The 20,282-nt window shown below is 40.4% G+C and overlaps 1 protein-coding gene across 3 annotated transcripts in view; it reads left to right on the top strand.

Moving 5' to 3' along the window:
- NTNG1 (netrin G1) overlaps nt 1-20,282 on the top strand; it is a 339,124-nt gene that overhangs the window by 67,153 nt on the left and 251,689 nt on the right. The window lies entirely within an intron of this gene.

Genomic DNA, 20,282 nt, shown 5'->3' with positions numbered 1-20,282 from the left:
ATACTTTCCTCTCATGACCGCCTTTCCTGCATCCAAATGTTTTGGGTGTGGTGTTATCATTTTCATTGGCTTCCATGAACTTTTTAATTTCCTCTTTAACTTCTTGGTTAGCCCATTCATTGTTTAGTAGGATGTTCTTTAGTCCCCAAGTATTTGTTACCTTTTCAAATTTTTTCTTGTGGTTGGTTTCGAGTTTCACAGCATTGTGGTCTGAAAATATGAACAGTATGATCTCGGTCATTTTGTACTTGTTGAGGGCTGATTTGTGTCCCAGTATGTGGTCTATTCTGGAGAACGTTCCATGTATACTAGAGAAGAATGTATATTCTGCTGCTTTAGGATGAAATGTTCTGAATATATCTGTTAAGTGGTCCACATCTGGTCCAGTGTGTCATTCAAAGCCATTGTTTCCTTGTTGATATTTTGATTAGATGATCTGTCCATTGTTGTAAGTGGGGTGTTGAAGTCCCCTACTATTATGGTATTACTATCAATGAGTTTCTTTATGTTTGTGATTAATTGATTTATATATTTGGGTGCTCTCACATTTGGCGCATAAATGTTTACAATTTTTATGTCTTCTTGGTGGATAGACCCCTTGATTATGATATAATGCCCTTCTGCATCTCTTGATACAGTCTTTAAAGTCTAGATTGTCTGATATAAGTATGGCGACTCTGGCTTTCTTTTGTTGACGATTGGCATGATAGATGGTTCTCCATCCCCTTATTTTCAATCTGAAGGTGTCTTTAGGTCTAAAGTGGGTCTCTTATAAACAGCATCTAGATGGATCTTGTTTTCCTATCCGTTCTGTTAACCTATGTCTTTTGATAGGAGCATTTAGTCCATTGATGTTTACAGTGAGTACTGAAAGATATGAATTTATTGCCATTATGTTGCTTGTAGAGCTGGAGTTCCTGGTGGTGTTCTCTGGTCCTTTCTAGTCTTTGTTGCTTTAGGTATGTATGTATGTATGTATGTATGTATTATGTATGTATTTTTTCTTTTCTCCCCTCAGAGAGTCACCCTTAATATTTCTTACAGGGCTGGTTTAGTGGTCACCAACTCCTTTAATTTTTGTCTGGGAAACTTTTAATCTCTCCTTTTATTTTGAATGACAGCCTTGCTGGATTAAGAATTCTTGGCTGCATATTTTTCTGATTTAGCACATTGCATGTATCCTGCCACTCCTTTCTGGCCTGCCAAGCTTCTGTGGATAGGTCAGCTGCAAACCTGATCTGTCTTCCCTTGTAGGTTAAGGACTTTTTTCCCTTGCTGCTTTCATGATTCTCTTGCCATGATTCTCCTTGCCATGATTCTCTCCTTGCCTCAAATTTGTGAATTTGACCATGATATGCCTTGTTGATGGTTGGTTTTTGTTGAATCTAATGGGAGTCCTTTGTGCTTCCTGAATTTTGATGTCTGTGTCTTTCTCCAGGTTAGGAAAGTTTTCTGCTATGATTTGCTCACATAACCCTTCTACCCCCTTTTCTTTCTCTTTCTCTTCCTCTTCTGGGACCCCTATGATTCTGATTTTGTTCCTTTTTAATGAGTCACTGATTTCTCTAATTCTTAAATCGTGCTCTTTTGCCTTAAACTCCCTCTTTTTTTCTGCTTCATTATTCTGCATAAGTTTGCCCTCTATATCGCTGATTCTCTGTTCTGCCTCATCCATACTTGCCGCCTTGTCCTCCATTTGAGATTGCAGCTCAGTTATAGCATTTTTTATTTCATCCTAACTAGGTTTTACTTTTTTTTTTTATCTCTGCAGAAAGGAATTCTAATCTATTTTCGACTCCAGCTAGTATACTTATTATTGTGATTCTAAATTCTGGTTCAGACATCTTGCTTGTATCTGTGTAGGTTAAGTCCCTGCCTGTCATTTCTTCCTTCTGTTTCTTTTGGGGTGAGTTCCTTCATTTCATCATTTTGAAGGGATAAAAGGAATTAATGAGGTAAAAAAATTAAAATAAAAAATATTATAATTAAAAAATTAAAAACAAACACACACAAAAAAATCAAATAAATGATGCCAGATCCTAGGTGTGTTTTGGTCTGGGTGTTGACAGGGGCTTGATCTATTAGAGAAAAAAGGGGAAAGAATAAAAAAAGGAAATCATTTGAAAATTTGAAAAAATGATTACATTGAATTAGACTAAAATGAAATGATGGAAGAAAAATAGAATTTGAAAAAATTTACACAAAATAAAAAATATAGTAGAAAAATTAAAGAAAAATATTTTTAATAAAAATTGAAAATAAAAATGAATTTTCTTTCTGTATTCAAGGAAAAGAAAAGAAACAAAAAAGAGCAAAAAGAAAAAAGAAAAAAAAATGAAAAAGAAAATTAAATAGATGGATCGGTGAATGGACTGAAATACTACTGAAATTATTTCGTTTTCCCCCAGAAGTCAAACTATGAAGCGCTTTATAGTCCATAAGCTAAGCAGGCGGAGAGACTTGTGTTCCTTAAGAGCAAGGTTGGCCAAGTTGGGCGGGGCGTAGGGTAACAGCTCCTTTCTCCACTAGGTGGCGCTGCTTAGCTTACTGGGGTGAATTGTGGTGCTTGTAGGTGCATATGCGCATGCGCGGGAAGGGTGAAAATGGCTGCACCCAGCCAACCAGTCTCCAGTATCAGAACTCTGTTTTCACCGCTCAGCAATATCGCACCCGTCCTTTGTCTCCGGCTTCCGTTAACTCTCCGCTTTTACACAGTCCGTGACCAAGCCCCAGGCAGCACCTACCTCCTGAGTTTTGTCTCAGATGCGGCTGTTTTTCCCGATTTCTTACTTCTGAGGGACTGCGGCTTTGACGCGTTTTGCCTCTGTGCCGGAGGGTCTCACCTAGCAATGTCCGGTGTCGGCCGCATCCAGGAACGTTTGCGGGACTGTGCTGCTGCTGATGGCCAGAGACTGCGGCCAGGTGTCAGCCCGCCCCAGAAAAAGTTCGAGAGGTAGTATAGCAGCTTTTCAGGGATTATGAAAAATCACAACACACATCTGGTACCAGGCTTCACCCTTAACTACCTTGTTCCAGCACCAGCAAATGTGGTTGTTCTCCTGGGTCCACGGGGGCCCTGCCTTTGGGGGACCCGCACAGCCTTTACCAGGTGTCCTTCCAGCAGGGGAACCGCCTCTGCCCGTGTGGCCTGAAGAACCCCGGACTCCACTCTGCTCCTGAGGATTCGCCCTTCCCACCAGACCACCGTCAGGTATTGTGCTACGGAGCTTCAGACTCTGTGCTCCCCTTGTTTATAGTCTTAATAGAATTTAAACCCTCTCCTTCCTCCTTTCTCCCTTTTTAGTTCAGTCTCTGCGGCTGTTTCCACTTTTCCACTTTCTCTCCAGCTGCTTTGGGGGGGGGGGTGCTTTTCCCGTATTCTCCCCCCCCCCCCCCCCCCCCCCCCCCCCCCCCCCCCCCCCGTCTCTGTCCTCTCTCCACAGGCAAAAACAACTCCCTGCCGTCTGCGGCCTCTCTCTCCCCCAGTTCACCTCTTGGCGCCATGCACCTGCTGAATTCTGTGTTTAGGTTGTGCAGATAGTTGTGTTAATCCTCAGATCAGTTTAGTGTTGGTCTGGCTGTATTTCATGGACTCGAGACACACAAAAATCTTCCATGCTGTTCTGCCCTCTTGGCTCCTCCCCCATATTCCTCCAAGGGAGTTTTTTGACCAAATCATTCTCCATTCTTTCTTGGCCAGCCCTTTGAAGATTCCTTTGTCTTTTTAATTCATTGTCTTTTTAATACTCTTTGATGAGGAAATTTTCAAAGCCTTTTTAAAGTTAGAAGAACTGGTTGCGCCTTTTTCTAATAGCTCAGTGCTTCTTCACATAATTTGTTGATGTGAAGGAGGGCTTGATTTTTCATTTCAAAAGTCAATTGTCTTTCCTCCATGAGCCCTTCCTATCACCATCTAAGGCGACAAATCTGTTTTCTGTCTCAAATGTTTTCCCTTTTTCATCTAAATGGAATCATACAGCATGTAGTATTTTGAGACTGGCTTCCTTTTCACTTAGATTAATGCCTTTTGTGAAGGCATGTGAAGCTACATCAAATGTATCTTAATTGCAAAAATTTCAATCCAAATTTAAAATTATTCAATATGGGGTGCCTGGGTGACTCTGTTAAGCGTCAGACTTTTGGTTTCTGCTCAGGTCATGATCTGGAGGTTAGTGAGATCGAGCCTCGTGTTAGACTCCGTGCAGACATCACAGATCCTGCTTGGGATCCTCTCTCTCCATCTCTGTCTGCCCCTCCCCTGCTTATGCTTGTGGATGCACACGTTTTCTCTCTCTCTCTCTCTCTCTCTCTCTCAAAATAAAGAAATAAACTTTAAAAAATTATTCAATATGTCCACACTATTTTTAAATGGAAAAGATCTTAGATCCCTACCCTCTGACCTTTCATCCTTCTCTCTGTTTTTGCTATTGTCTAGAATTTTGATTGTACAGTTTAAAACGTAATAGTATTTCTTTGTTTTTGCAGGTAATTAAATTTAGCAAGAGTTTGCCAATTCCTTTGAGTACTTATATTCATTTTTTCATCCTTCTATCTTTCTGCATTTACGATTTTTCTTAAAGGTTATTTATTTAAGCATGGGCATCGGTGTGCTTGAGAGCCAGGGAGGGGAGACCGAGAGGGAGAGAGAGAATCCCAGACAGGCTCCATGCTGTGAGCAGGAACCTGACATGGAGTTCGATTCCACAAACTGTAAGATCATGACCTGAGCCAAAATGAAGAGTCAGATGCCCAACCGACTGAGCCACGCAGGTGCCCATGAATTTACAATTTTTTGAAACTCAAATGCATTCCTTAAAAATTATTTCAGTAGGAATCTATGAGTACTAATTTCTTGTAGCCTGTGTCTGAATAAGTCTTTTCTCCCTCTATTTCTTTAGAGTAGTAATATATCCAGAGATAGAATTCCAAATTGACATTAATTTTCCATCCATCTTTGAAGAATATTTTCCATCGTTTCTTTTTTTAAAAAAATGTTTTTAATGTTTGTTTATTTTTGAGAGAGAGCCAGAGTGTGAGCAGTGGAGGGACAGAGAGAGAGGGAGACACAGAATCTGAAGCAGGTTCCAGGCTCTGAGCTTTCAGCACAGAGCCCGACATGGGACTCAAACCACAAACTGTGAGATCATGACCTGAGCCAAAGTTGGACATCCAGCTGACTGAGCCATCCAGGCGCCCCTCTATTGTTTCTTGATACCTATTGTTACTAATGCAATTTATTGCAAATTTTATCAATCTTGGGGTTTTTTTTTGGTAGACAATGATTTTTTTCCCCATGGAATATATGTATATAATTATAGTTATTCTTCATCAATTTTGATAAGCACTATTTAATATGGTTTTATTTTTAGTTTGTCAGTTTGGCCACATACTTTCAATATGAGAGCATTTATTTTTGCTCAGTTTTGGAAATTTTTATCCATTCTTTTTGTTTTATGCTTTGAATTATTTTTTGAAGTGTCAGAGAGTCTCGACTGATCTATGTCTCTTAACTGCTTTTTCAAACTTTTTAAAAAATATTTTTAACTTTCTGCATTGCATTTTGGGTGAATTTCTCAATAGTATCTCTCAGTTCACTAATTTTTGCATTTACTCTATAAAGTTTATTCTACTAAACAAGATTTATAAAGTTTATTCTACTAAACAAGGTTAATACTCAAGTGTTCTAATCTGCTTACTCTTCTTAGCTACTTTGTATTTTGTGATATAGTTTTCTTTTTCTTTTTAATTTTTTTTATTTATTTTTGAGACTGAGAAAGAGAGACAGAGCATGAGCAGGGAAGGGCAGAGAGAGAGGGAGACACAGAATTGGAAGCAGGCCCCAGCCTCTGAGCTGTCAGCACAGAGCCCGACGCGGCGCTTGAACTCACAGACCGCGAGATCATGACCTGAGCTGAAGTCAGATGCTTGACTGACTGAGCCATCGCAGCACCCCTAGGTTTTCTTTTTATTGATGCTATTTTCCTGTATCTCTTTGAATATCCCAAACATTTTTATGTTGAAGTTATCAGATGTTCTTGTTTTCATTTCATCTGGAACACATTTTATAGCCTACTTGTTGATTTCTTTGGTTGGAATTTTTAGCATTAGCTGTCATCACCTGTTTTAGAGTTTTGGATCGAGAACAATGGTCAATTAAAGATGGTCACAGATTTCACTGACTGGTGGATATATATCTCTTCTTTAATTTGGTGGGATCTGTAACTCTTTTGACCAAGATGCAATGGGGGTAATACTGAGCCAGTTTCTGGGTACTTTCTATCTCTTGGAATAGTCCTTTTATGGATCTGAGTTTTTATGTAAGGAGTCCAACTACATGCAAATGACTGTGTGGAAAGGCCCTGAGACTATGTGGAAAGGGAGTGTATTCTGGTTTTTGATGTGTCCCTCCTAATGAATCAGGCATGTGAACAAACCTGTCTCTGACCCTCCTGTCACTTAGCCACCATCTTAATATCATCAAGTGACCATAATTGATACCAGGTAGAGCAGAAGAATCACCCAGCTGAGGCCTGCTCAGATTCCTAAACTTCAAAATTATGAGATACAATAAAATGTTAATTGGTTTAAGCCAGAATTTGAGAGTACTTTGTTACATAGCAATAGATAATGGAAACATGACTTATCTTGAATCTGGCTTTTCCTGCCTCCTACCCTGTCCTATACTCTCTGTACACACTCATCATGACTACTGGTTTAGGGGCTACTCCACTAAATTTCCGCACTCCACCAGTCCACCCCTAGGCTTTCAGGTCCCTGTCTACAGGTGATACTGGAGATACTGCAGATGAAGCCACTGAGCCAAAAGCAGCTTGGCCCAGGAGTTGGCTTCCATGTTGTGCTTGCTTCCTCATGACTCCTTAGGTTTTCAACTTCATGTGAGCACCAGCTTTGATTCTTGAGCCATCTTCCAAGATGGAGGGAGCCATGCTTGTGTATAGTCTCTCTTGTTGTGTAGGCACTTTACTTCCAGCCACCACACAAGAAACCTGCCCAGTTACATGTGCTGGTTTCCAGACTTGAAACAAAGTAAACTCTGAGATGCAGTCGCATTTACTCTTTGTGTTTCTTTCATTTCGGACCCCAGTAGTTTAGCTTATTTGGGAGATTAGCCTTATCTCTTTTTTTGTGCTCTCTCTCTTTCTTTTCCTTTCTATCATATGATTTCTTTTTCATTTTTTTGAAATAACTTTTTTGTTTTATAATAATAGAGTAGACTTATAGAAAAATTGTAAAGAAGGTAGTTTCTATATATCTGTATCTGGTTTTCATTCTTATTAACATGTCTAATTAGTGAGAGAAGTTCCTCACCATTAATGAAGCAGTCTTGGTATATAATTATTACTGCAGTTCATAATTTGTTAAGATTTTTTAAAAGTTTTTACCGAATGTCCCTTTTTAGTTCCAGGATTCCATCTAGATACCACGTTACATTAGTGGTCAATGTCTCCGTAAGCTCCTCTTGGCTGTGACAGTTGCTCAGACTTCCTTTGTGTTTGATGACCTTGACAGTTTGGGGAATACTGGTGAGGTATTTTATAGATTGTTTCTCAGATAGGATTTGCCTGATAATTTTCTCATTATTAGACTGGGGTTATGTATTTTGGTAGGAAGACCACAAAGATAAACTACCATTCTGATCACATTATATGAAGATTACATACTACGTACTTTACATGACCTATCACTGCTGTTGTTAACCTTGATCACCTGGTCAACGTAGCCTTTGTCAGACTTCTGTATTATAAAGTTATTCTTTGATCCCTCTTTTATACTGTATTCTTTGAAATAAACTTACTGGGGCACCTGGGTGGCTCAGTTTGTTAAGCATTCAACTTCGGCTCAGGTCATGATCTCACAGTTGAAAAGTTCAAACCCCGAGTCAGGCTCTCTGCTGTCAGCACAGAACCCACTTCAGATCCTCTGTCCCCTCTCTCTCTGCCCCTCCCCTGCTTGTGCTCTCTCTCTCAAAAATACTAAATAAATTAAAAACAAAACCAAACAAAACAGGGGGCACCTGGGTGGCTCAGTCAGTTAAGCACTGGCTCTTGGTTTCAGCTCAGGTCATGATCTTGCAGTTTTGTGACTTCGAGCCCTGCATTGGGCTCTGTGCTGTCAGCACAGAGCCTGCTTGGGATTCTTGGTCTCCCACGCTCTCTGCCCCTCCCCTACTCGTGCTGTCTTTGTCTCTCTCAAAATAAATAAACTTAAAAACAAAAATCTAGGGGTGCCTGGGTGGCTTAGTCGGTTGGGCATCCGACTTCGGCTCAGGTCATGATCTCACTGCCCGTGAGTTCGAGCCCCGCGTCAGGCTCTGTGCTGACAGCTCAGAGCCTGGAGCCTGCTTCAGATTCTGTGTCTCTGTCTCTCTCTGACCCTCCCCCGTTCATGCTCTGTCTCTCTCTGTCTCAAAAATAAATAAATATTAAAAAAAAATTTAAAAAACAAACAAACAAAAACACACAAAAAACTAAAAAAAAAAAGAAACTTACTGCACATAGCCCCTGCTTAAGGACCTGGAGTTCTGTTTCACTTCTTTGAGGGTAAAGTATTTACATAAATTGGTACAAGTATGACCATTGGGAGCTCCTTCAGTTCGCTCCTAGGTTCCTTTGACATACACTCATCATTGTGTGTGTGTATGGCATGTGTATTAACATTTCTTTACTTGTTGACACTACAAGATGCCTTAAAGTATATTTCCAGTTCCAGCCCTAAAATCAACCATTTCCCCAAGCAGCCCAGCTCTTTTTGCTGGAGAATGGTATTAGAAACCAAGATCTGTGTGCTAAGGTATGCTTATTGCTACTAGACTGTTTTTGCTTCAAGGCCGTCTCAGCTGACAAAGTGATGAAACTGTCATGTATAGAGTATATACATGTATAACCCCTGTATACACACGTATTCATAACTATTTCTGTAGGAAACCATCTATATCTGTATTAGCTAAACATGAATTCATCTAATGTCCCCAGTTCTTTTTTTCTTTTTTAATGTTTATTTATTTATTTTTGAGAGAGAGAGAGAAAGAGAGCAAGGGAGGGGCAGAGAGAGAAAGAAAGCAAGAATCTCAAGCAGGCTCTGCCGTTGACAGCACAGAGCCCAATGCAGGGCTCGAACTCAGGAACCCTGAGATCATGACCTAAGCCGAAATCAGAGTCGGACTCTTAACCGACTGAGCCACCCAGGCTCCCCTAATGTTTCCAGTTTTAATCTTAGCACACAAATCCCACTAGCATTCTCCCATTGCTTATCTGTAATTTCCCACTCTACAGGTGAGAAACCTGTCTTCCACTATCTGCTATACGCTTTCTTAATTAACAAACTTTTTTTAATGTTTACTTATTTATTTTGACAGATAGTGAGTGCAGGAGGGGCAGAGAGAAGGGGAGACAGAGAATCCCAAATGGACTCCACGCTGTCAGCACAGAGCCTGACCGGGGGCTCGAACCTACGAACCATGAGATCATGACCTGAACCAAAATCAAGAGTCAGATGCTTAACCGACTGAGCCACCCAGGCGCTTCTACACTTTCTTAATCTTAAAATTAACTAGAATTAATTTTAGCATTCTAGGATACCTGTGTAGTGGTTTCAGAATATATAGCATTTCTATTTTCTTCTCTTAGAGTTTACTCTCTCTGCTTACATTGCCTGTTTTTGCACATTGTCTGCTTTCTCTGTTAGAACCCTTAGCATATTAATCATAGTTATTTAAATTCTTTGATAATTCCTGTCATATCTGAATCTGATTCTGATGCTTCCTTTGTTCAGACTGTGTTTTGCCTTGTTGGTATGCCATGTGTTGTTTTGTTGAAAGCCAGATTTGATGCACTGGGTAATAAGAACTGAGGTAAATAGTTCTTTAGTGTGAGTGTTTACATTAATCTGTCTAGGACTTGGGCTGTGTTTAATGTTTGCTGTAGCAGTAGGAATTAGAAGCTTCAGATTTCTCTAGTGTTCTTATTTTTGTTTCCCCTCTTGATCTTGGGCTTCCCTAACTACTCCTTCTCAGGGAAAAACTGAATCTTGGAGCTCTCTCCACTAAGAGTCACCATTTTTATACAGCAGCACTGTTGTGATCGTAAAGTGTCAGGGAAAGGGAATTCTCTGATCTTCTGATAAAATCTGTGTCTTTCATCGCCTATGTCTTTTGGGGTTGTAACCTTCAGAAGGGTTTTTCTCATGGCCTAGCTTTTCCCCATCCCCATTCTTGCTCCATTGCTGGCTGCAGTGTTACCAATCTATTTCCACAAAGTCCTCACCCCTATTGACTATGTTTTTTCCTCTGTCAGGTAATCTGGGAATCTTAGAGAGGGCTGCGTGGGGGGAAATGCCATTCTTCCAGCTGGAGTAATGCTCTGACAGTCTTTTCCTCAACATTAAGTATTCTATGGGGCAGGTTCTGGGCACATTGCACAAAGATTATCTTCCCTTCCCCTATCAGAGTCAGAGAGAATCTTGAGAACCTGGTGGGATTTCTGAAGATAAAGCCTATGGAAGGGTGGAGACCCCATTAAGGCTCTGGCTCCCAGAACTGTCTCAGTCTTAATGCTAGTCCACACTTAGCCTCCAGACATCCATCAACAATCCCTTTTAAGTGCCCATATCAGTTTATGGCTTCAGGGATTTCTGCCCCAGGTAAGTGGATCTGAGCAGTGTCTTTCTGGATCTAAGCAGTATCTTTCTGGAAATTTCAGCGTGGTGGTTTCCCATGCAACCACAGTGCTTTGACAGATACAAGAAAAGTCAAAGGTTTTTAATTTATTCAGTTTTTTTCTTTTATAAGGATGGGAGTGATGACTTCTAAGCTCTTTGAGAGCTAAAACCACAGATCAGTCATTCCTTTTTTATTTAAAATTTTTATAATGATTTTTATAATGTATCTGTTATTGTCCAATGTTTGGACTCGGATATTGAGCCCCAAAGTATGAAATTATAATACCCCCTTGACCACAAATCCTGAATACTTTATTTTCTATTTTTTATTTTTTTGAGGGAGAGAGAGAGAGAGAGAGAGAGAGAGAGATTGATTGATTGATTGAGGGGCAGAGGGAGAGAGAGAGACAGAATCTTAAGCAGGCTTCACACTCAGCCAGAGCCCAATGCAGGGCTCAATTCCATTAACCTGAGATCATGACCTGAGCCAAAATCAAGAGTCAATACTTAACTGACTGAACCACCCTCTGAGCACTTTCTTTATAATTCTCTTTCAGTATATAAAAGAGGCTTTTTGCTAAATTGCTGTATCAGTCTAATATTTATACAGAAATGTGCACAAATCACATATAGAACAATGCATTTTCACAAACAAAAAGTCACTTACACAATTATCACCCAGATAAATAAACAGAACGTTACCAATATGCCCAGGAATACCTCTCATTCCCCATTCAACTGCCTTTAACACTTTCCTAACTGCCCCCAGTCCCAGAAGATAACTACTATTCACTACTAATCTGCCTTCTTACAGCATAAATGAGTCTGGCTTGTTTGGAACTTCATAGAAATGGGATCTTACAATATGCATACTTTCACATCTGACTTGTTTAGTTTAACATTATGTGTTGTAGATTTAATCTGCCTTATTGTGTTAGTTGTAGATTGTTCATTCTCATTGCACATTTTGTGACTATATGATAATTTATGTGTCCATTCTACAGTGAATGAAGACTTAGGTAGTTTTCCAGGGCTGTTGGGACTTTCTAATACATGTTTTTTGGGTGAACATGTGTATACCTAGGAGTGTAATTGCTGGGTCATAACTTACTCTTACTTCTGGCTTTCCTCAATATAGACAGGTGGTTTTCTGAAGTGGCCACACCTATTTTTCCTTCATATCCCACCCTGCCCACACCACCTAGCAATGCATGAAAATTCTGAGTGCTCCATATCTATACCAACAGTCAATATCTCATATTTTCTCACTTTTGCTATTCTGGAGTGTATTGTGATAGTTTGCTGTAGTTTTACTTTTTCTTTCCCTGGTGGGTAATAAAATTGAGCATTTTATGTTTTCTGGCCGTTTGAAGGTGCCATTTATAATGATGAACTTTTTTTTTTTTTTTTTTTGAAAGAGAGATCAAGAGAGACAGAGCATGCAGAGAAAGAGGGAGACACAGAATCAGAATCTGAGCAGGCTCCAGACTCTGAGCTGTCAGCATGGAGCCCGTTGTGGGGCTCAAACTCATGAACCGTGAGATCATGACGGAAGCTTAACCAACTGAGCCACCCAGGCTCCCCTATGATGAACTTTTAATCAAGTCTGTTTTCCTAGTTAGGCTGGGAATTCTGTCTAGAGAAGGCTTGTATCATTCACCTTTGCACAAAGTCTGCCACAGAGTCTTCTAATGCTTTTCATGCAGCATTACACAGATGCCTGCTTAAGTGAATGAACATGGGGCTTTCAGCTTCTAGACCTGCTAGAAGTTGCACATGGTAGCCATCTCAAACATTATTCCTGGAGAATCAAGTATATAAGTTTTAGGTTTTAACCATTTAAAAAAATTAATAAGTATTTGTTCAACACCTACTATGTATTGGCTACTATGTAAGGCTGGGTTGTGGGAGATCATATGAGTGAATCAGATAATTCCTTTACTCAGGGAGATTTTAGATCATGTACCAGCCTAGCTTAAGTGCTAGTTTCAGATGAACCTTCCTTAAGTGTAATTCCTTGGCTCTGTTTTCCCACCTTTCTGGTGCAACTGGATGGGCAGAAGCTGATACATAGCACTTTAAGCATATGAACATGGCAGCCACCTTGAAATTTGGTCTTGAGAGATTTATGTCTTGTAATTTTCTAGAAGGAAGAAAAAAGATTTTTCACTGACATTTTTTTCAAAAGTGGTATGGAGCATGTTTTGGAGATGAAACATCCAATTACTTGGTTCCTAATTTCTCAGGTATCCTGGACAGTCATAAGTGTCAGTATGGGTTTTATGAGAGAAATCCTCTTCTCTGTCCGACACAGCTTTATTATCCTCTATAATAGTAGTTCTGTGGCTTGCACTCTGAAGAGACACTCTTCCTAGCAGTAACTATGAGACCTAGAGATTTCATTTTGCTTGAAACACTTTCCCATTTTCCTCCTGTATCTGTGAAAAATTCCTCTAAGGAGTCAGATACGTATTACAGTAGGTATGCATGCTAAAGAAATGCTTTCCAGTTGTGAATCACCACCTTCTAAAGGAAGAATACTGTAACTGGGAAGGAGATGGCATGAAGCCAAGGTTTTTACGGTGCTTAGCGAGAGTTCTCATCGTGTACTTCATTATTCATTTTTAAGAGTCTCTTGATTCTGCTTTTTCTTTCCATCAACTTCTTCAAAAATTAAGGACAAAAATGAACTTTTCTGTGGAGAAACTATACATATGTTTAGTGTCTGGGGTATAAATGTTAGCTGTTTTAATTTTTTTTTTTTAATTTTTTAACATTTATTTATTTTTGAGACAGAGAGAGACAGAGCATGAGCAGGGGAGGGGCAGAGAGAGAGGAAGACACAGAATCCAAAGCAGGCTCCAGGCTCTGAGAGTTCGTGACCTGACCCGAAGTCTGATGCTCAACTGTCTGAGCCACCCAGGTGCCCCAGCTGTTTTCATTTTTAATGTTTATTTATTTGGAGAGAGAGAGAGAGACAAAGAGAGAGAGCACAAGTGGGGTAGAGGTGGAGAGAGAGAATCCTAAGCAGGCTCCAAGCTGTTAGCACAGAGCCTGATGTGGGGCTTGAACCAACGAACTGCCAGATCATGACCTGAGCTGAGATCATGACCTAAGCTGAAATCAAGAGTCAGATGCTTAACCGACTGAGCCACTCAGACACCCCTGTTTTAATTTTTGTTTTTAAAAATTTTTTTTTTTTTTTTTTTTTTTTTCAACGTTTATTTATTTTTGGGACAGAGAGAGACAGAGCATGAACGGGGGAGGGGCAGAGAGAGAGGGAGACACAGAATCGGAAACAGGCTCCAGGCTCTGAGCCATCAGCCCAGAGCCCGACGCGGGGCTCGAACTCACGGACCGCGAGATCATGACCTGGCTGAAGTCGGACGCTTAACCGACTGCGCCACCCAGGCGCCCCTGTTTTTAATATTCAAAATGGTTCAAAACTTTGCCTACTGAAAATGAGGTGACAGGTATCAACAGATATAATTCTGGTTCCAGTGACTGTGTTGTCATTGTCTCTGGAATCTATAGTAGAATGGTTTCTGCAGGACATCCCATTGCCCGCCTCCTCACCTTGACTGGAGGGGTGACAGAGCTGATGCTGAAGTCCCGAAGATGCCAGAGGACTGTGTGTTGTCTCGAGACCTCAAAGCGTTAAGATCAGAGTCTGATTCATGCGGAAGTGGCAGGAGAGCTTCGTTGCTCACTTCAACGTTAACCTTTATCATGTATGTCCCCAAGCAGCACAGCAAGGGAACTCTGTCATTTTCCATCTGTTGTCCCTATCCCCTATTCCCAGAATGCTGGCTGAGAGGCATGTAAGTGACCAGCACTATGCTGTGCTGACCCAGACTTTCTTCCTTCCACCAACCCAGGCTTTCGTCCTGGATTAGGCTTGTCTGCTTCACCTCCCCATCCCTTGGGCCATCTCACTCCTAGAAGGCGCCTTAAGTCTCTCAGCCAGATGGTCTGTTGTGGGGGTTTGTCCCCTAGTTCCTCTGACAGACTGCCCGCTCTCAACAACGCTTGCAGCCTCTATAGGCTTTTTCTGGGACTCCACCACCACTACTGCCTCCATGCCCCTGCCCACATGCCACCAACTGATTTGTGAGATTCTTGTTCTAGCCAGGAAATACAGCTGCTTAAGGAAATTAGAAAACATTCCCAGTTATTCAGGATACAAATAAACCTAAAAATTTTACATTTTGTATTTGCAAGCTTTTTGCTTGGTTTTTGATATCACAAACTCTTCTGTTACTTTTTTTTTCTTTTTTTAATAACTTTCTGCTTGCCTTTTATTCTTTGGTGAATTCACTTTTTTTCCTCACTCTGTTCAACAGCAAATACCCTCATGCCATTAGTCCTGGATCCTTGCTCCTCTGTTCTGGTCTGTCTCTGTTCGAAACCTTATTTACTGCTTTGATTACCACTATGTGGTAATTAATCTATTCTCTTTTAGTCACAAATTTTGACATTTTTGTGGTCCATTCAATAAATGTTTTTTTCAAGAGACTACTGTATGCTAAGCACTGCAGTCATGTGAGGATATGCCTCAGAGTATATCCTTGGGGGAGGCAGAAAAGGAAGCATCATGATATAATGGTGACTTATGTCAGAATGGAAAAGGTGTGAATGGGGCATCTATGGGGGTGACTCAGCCTGGGCAGGTAAGAAAGGCTTCTTGTGTTGGCTCTTGTTTTTCCTGTGCTCAGTACTCATTTGTTCATCACCTCCCAGTGACAGCCTCTAACACACAACCTTGGTTGAGCCGATTTCGTGCACCCCATCCAACTTCCCACAGTAATAAGCCCAGGAATAGACATAGGACCTAAGTCAGGCCAACTGAACACATTTCCCTGGAACTTTCCTTAGAATTCTCTCTTATCTCTGTTCAAGAAGAAATTGATTATAGCCGTGTTGCTACCACATGAAGAAAGCCTGCCTGTAGGAGCATAAAATGAAACCATTCCCATAATGGGGGATCGGGCAGGAGTCCCAGGTCCAGAGAGGGATCTGATAAGAGGTGTGTCATTAGATCAGGCAATGCCTGTGCCCTGTCCATGGTGGTCCTCTCTGTCAGTACATCCCTTTTGTTGTTGTTGTTTAAGTTGGTTGAGCTTCTCAGTTGGGTAGGTTAGGATTTTGGTCATTCGCAACTAAAAGAGGTGTGATTTAAATATTTCCTAAAGGACCTGATGCCAGAGCTTCATGTTCAAGGAGGAGGAGAGGAGCATTCCAGGAAGGAGAAACCCTTTGAGCAAAGGCTGCATTAATATATAAACATCAACAGTGGGGATGTTCCTGATGGGGGAGGGAAATCGGTTGAGAGGATGTAAGAGGAGCAGTTAGGGGCAGTCAAGCACAGGAGTTTGGAGTTTTACTCTGAAGACAATAATAAAATAATGCATTTTAGAATGATGGCTTGATAAAGAGCTTGGATGGCTCAGTTGGTTAAGTGTCCGACTTTGGCTCAGGTCCTGATCTCACGGTTTGTGGGTTTGAGCGCCCTGTCAGGTTCTGTGCTGTCAGCATGGAACCCACTCGCTTCAGTTCTTCTGTCCCCTCTCTCTCTGCCCCTCTTCCACTTGTTCTCTCTCTCTCTCAAAATAAATAAATAAACTTAAAAAAAAAAGATATTTAAGAATGATGGTTTGGTGACCATACTTAATAATCTGGTATCGAACACTAGAAATATGCTAAGAGAGTGGATTTCAGGTGCACTCATTACACACACAAAAAAATAGTAACTATATGAGCAGATGACCTGTTAATTAGCTTAACTATAGTAATCATTTCACTGTGTGGATGGATATCAAATCATCATTTTGAACACATTAATATCGAGTTTTTATTAAAATATACATTTTTACAAAAGAAGTATGGCTCAGGCACCCTAATCTTGTTTCACTTACAGTCATCTGTAGAACGAGTTGGAGTGGGACAAAACTGAAGGCAAGGAGAACAGGTAAACATCTCCTGTGGCACTTCAGTCAGAAATGATGAAGACCTGAATTGGGGTAGTGGCCCTGGGGACAGAGGAGAGGGACAGCTGTAAAAGGGAATAAAGGGATAATACTTCTAGGGTAGGGTCATTGGGTAGAGGGAGAAGGAGGACTCGGGTACCCCTGGGTGAAAGTGCTCCTTGGCTAAGATGGGGAATACTGGAAATAGAGAAGGTCTGGAGGACGATGCGTGCCCGGGAACTCAGGCGTCTGTCACTGCCAGATGAATCTTAATAAAACACTATTTTCAGTATAGTTCTTCATCTGTGAAAAGGTTGTGCAGGGAGGATAGGTTTAGATTAGTTGATCTTTAAGATTTCTTCAAGTGATTTTTTTTTTAAAAAAGAATTGATTATATGTCACTGCCGAGGAATCCACACAAAAGGTTCAAATTCTAACCTCTCTTCCTGGCTCTTAAGCCTTCCATTTTAATTTGGCCCCCTGTGCCTCCCTAATCTTATTTGTAGCTCCTTCCCATGCCACACTGTTCTAGGGAGAGCAGTACCTTCCATGCCCCTGAAGATGCTAAGTTCATAATACTCCCTATTCTGGGATGCCCTCTCCCATTTCTTTATTTATCCAGTGGCTGAGTTCAGCTCAGCCTCCCTTCCTTTGGGGTGCCTTCCTTCTCCATACCGTCCTCTGTTCTGTAGCCTTTGTGTATCTTTTCCAAACATCCACTTGGACTCAACCATCGCTGTGAAACGCTGTCACTTATGCATGTTCTCTATTACTTACAGCCTTATTTATTTTATGTTTGTTAGTTTGCTTTCGCAACTGAACCTAGTGCTCCGTAAAGACCTTTGGTGCCTGGAACAGTGCTAGGTGAATTACAGAGCATGATGTAAACTAGTTACATGTGGGGGTGCCTGGGTGGTTCAGTCAGTGAAGCATCCGACTCTTGATTTCAGCTCAGGTCATGATCTCACGGTTCATAGTTCGAGTCTCACATTGGGCTCTGTGCTGGTGGCACAGAGCCTGCTTGGGAGTCTCTTTCTTCCTCCCTCCCCTGTGGTCTCTCAGTCTCTCTCTCTCAAATGAATAAATAAACATCAAACAAACAAACTAGTTATATGTGGTCTTCACCTCTACTAGAATCCTGCCAAACTCTCTTTGTCCAAATTACTTTAATATATCCTCTAAGTTGGAGTTTAAATTTTGTCTCATCTAAGCCCCAGACTGAAATAGTAGTCACGCTTTTTTCATATACACATATATAAAATATGCAATACATATAATACAATCTATAATACATATTTGAGCACATATATATGTGTATATATTTGAACATATGAACATATTTCATTCATATTATTTCTCAAATAATCTGAACCAGCATCTCTAATAATACATATAAGAGACAAACCAGTCAACTTTTAATATCTTTAAGCCACTAATTGACCCTAGGAAAGATTTTTGTGGAAAAGAGGATCTCATATTCATATCCATGGAGTCCCATTGGCACATTGCAGTGTGAGGAAAAGGCTGAGCTTGTCCAGGGAATAAGCCCATCAGCTGACAGAAGGCAGGTGATGAGATCTCTCACCAGATTAAAAAGGGAAGGGCAGCAACTCATTAGGAAACACAGAGATGTCTGCTTAATTACTTGAAAAATGTCTGAGCCAGTACATTTTATGACACCTGGAGGGTATAAACATGCCCATAAATTTAATTAATTTTCTTTCTTCTTTCATTGCACCTGTATGGCCTAAAGGAAAAGAAGTCTAATGAAAGTACAATCAAGCACTTCTGCTGGACTTCCACAATTCATTTGGGCAATATTCAGAAAATGAAAGACTGAATTTCCCATCAGTTTATGGGGAGAAATGTATTTGGAAAAAGGCAGCCCAGCAGTGAAATTATTCCCACGTCAAATTCTGATCAATGGCTCCCTCAGCTTTATTTCCAAAAAGAGCTTAAATCTCTTTATAGATATATTAAAATATATTTAATACTCATAAATCTCTATGGAGAAAATCATCACTAGATATTATTGTTTTCCTGGAGGAAAGCATTCTATGAGAACTAGAAGGCTTAAGGGTTGGTCAGATCCTTAGACCAAGTAATCCCATTTGTTCTTATTTCAGTGACAATAACCCACACATTTTTGTTGAAAACTTTTAAATCTGTGATATTGCTGTTTTATCAATTAAGAAGTTAATAGTAAGGAGTATGCTTAAATACCCATTGTGATAATATGATATCATTTAAGAGTGCTGATTATTTGCCAGAGACTATACTGTGCTTTACATATTTTATCTTGAATCCTTATAACAACACTGCAAGGAAAGGATTATCCCTTTTAAAATGACTTCCAGACAGATTAAGGGACTTATTCAAGGTCACATAGCTAGTAAGTGTTGAAATCTGGATTCAAACCCAAGTCCTTTTGGCTCTAAAATCCGTGCTCATTTAATTTTGTTATATGAGCAGTAACGTCAAGCCATTTTTCTGCTGGTTAATTCAATGTCACTGAACGTATGAAAAGTCCATAGACGTATCTTGTTTTCTTAAAAGAAAATCTTGACGTTATTGAGCTTTGAGCAGTGAATTATTCATTGAAGCTTCTGGATTTAGCCCAAACAATCACCTTCCCATGAATTTACAGAAGAAAAACTCCAGCTGCGTATGATTCCATTTAACCTGAAATATATTGGTTTGTGTCCAGTAGTTTCTACAGAAAGTAGGAAAAGCCTTCTTAGCTTCTGTGGTATAAGGCAAAGGAGAAAGAAAACATTACATATTGAACACTGGCTATGTGCCCCTTATATGCTCAGCATTTTGCATGTATTAACTCGCTTGAAGCAAGCTATGTGGGTGATGAAGGTGGCCCTTCAGAGGCAATGCCTACTGGGAACACCCCAGGGCAATGCTCCCACTTACCTTGGATTCTGCTTTTAAAAGACATGGTGGTGAATGCCAATATGCTTCTTAGCGGAGCATATTCTGGAGTGATTTGAAAATTGCTGCTAGATAAAAGTGAAATAAAATATTTTCATTTTAGCTGTTACATTCCTTATTCTGTCATGAAATACTGTAGTTAGTGCTGTTTTCAGTTTTAATCTCTTGTAAACTCATTGACTGTTAATGTTTAGTGGGCTCATTAATTTGAATCGATCTGATTTTGCACAATCAAGCCCATTACACTTGTTTCAATTTTTTGCATCATGGCTCTAACATCTGGAAGCTATGAAAAGCACAACAGCTTGTCTAAAGAGACTGCCACAAGAAATCATGTTAAAGGACATATATTAAGACTTGGCTAACCATAAGCTATGAAACTTCAGCCTTGGTTTCTCTGTTTCTGTATTCCACATCTCAGACAGAAATACAGACTGAGGGCTGGAGTGTGCATGGAAGGTAGTTCCTAAAGCCCTACTTGGGAATTGCTTTTTCCCCCAAACAGGTTGTTCTCTAGGTACCTGCTAAGCCCTCCCTTGCCCTCACCTGCCTGGTTTATCCTCCTAGGCCACTTACTAAATTAGCTATGACTAGTTCCTTCGTGACATTTTGGACCCAGTTAGGTCTAGCGGACAAATTCCTGTGGCAGAGTTAGAAATAACTTCTGTATTCAAGATTCTCAGCCATCAAGTGTGCCTC

Source organism: Prionailurus viverrinus, chromosome C1 (genome assembly GCF_022837055.1).
Source record: "Prionailurus viverrinus isolate Anna chromosome C1, UM_Priviv_1.0, whole genome shotgun sequence".
Taxonomy (NCBI): domain Eukaryota; kingdom Metazoa; phylum Chordata; class Mammalia; order Carnivora; family Felidae; genus Prionailurus; species Prionailurus viverrinus.
Note: the sequence above shows the minus strand (reverse complement) of the source record. Positions and strands in the feature narration are given on the sequence as shown.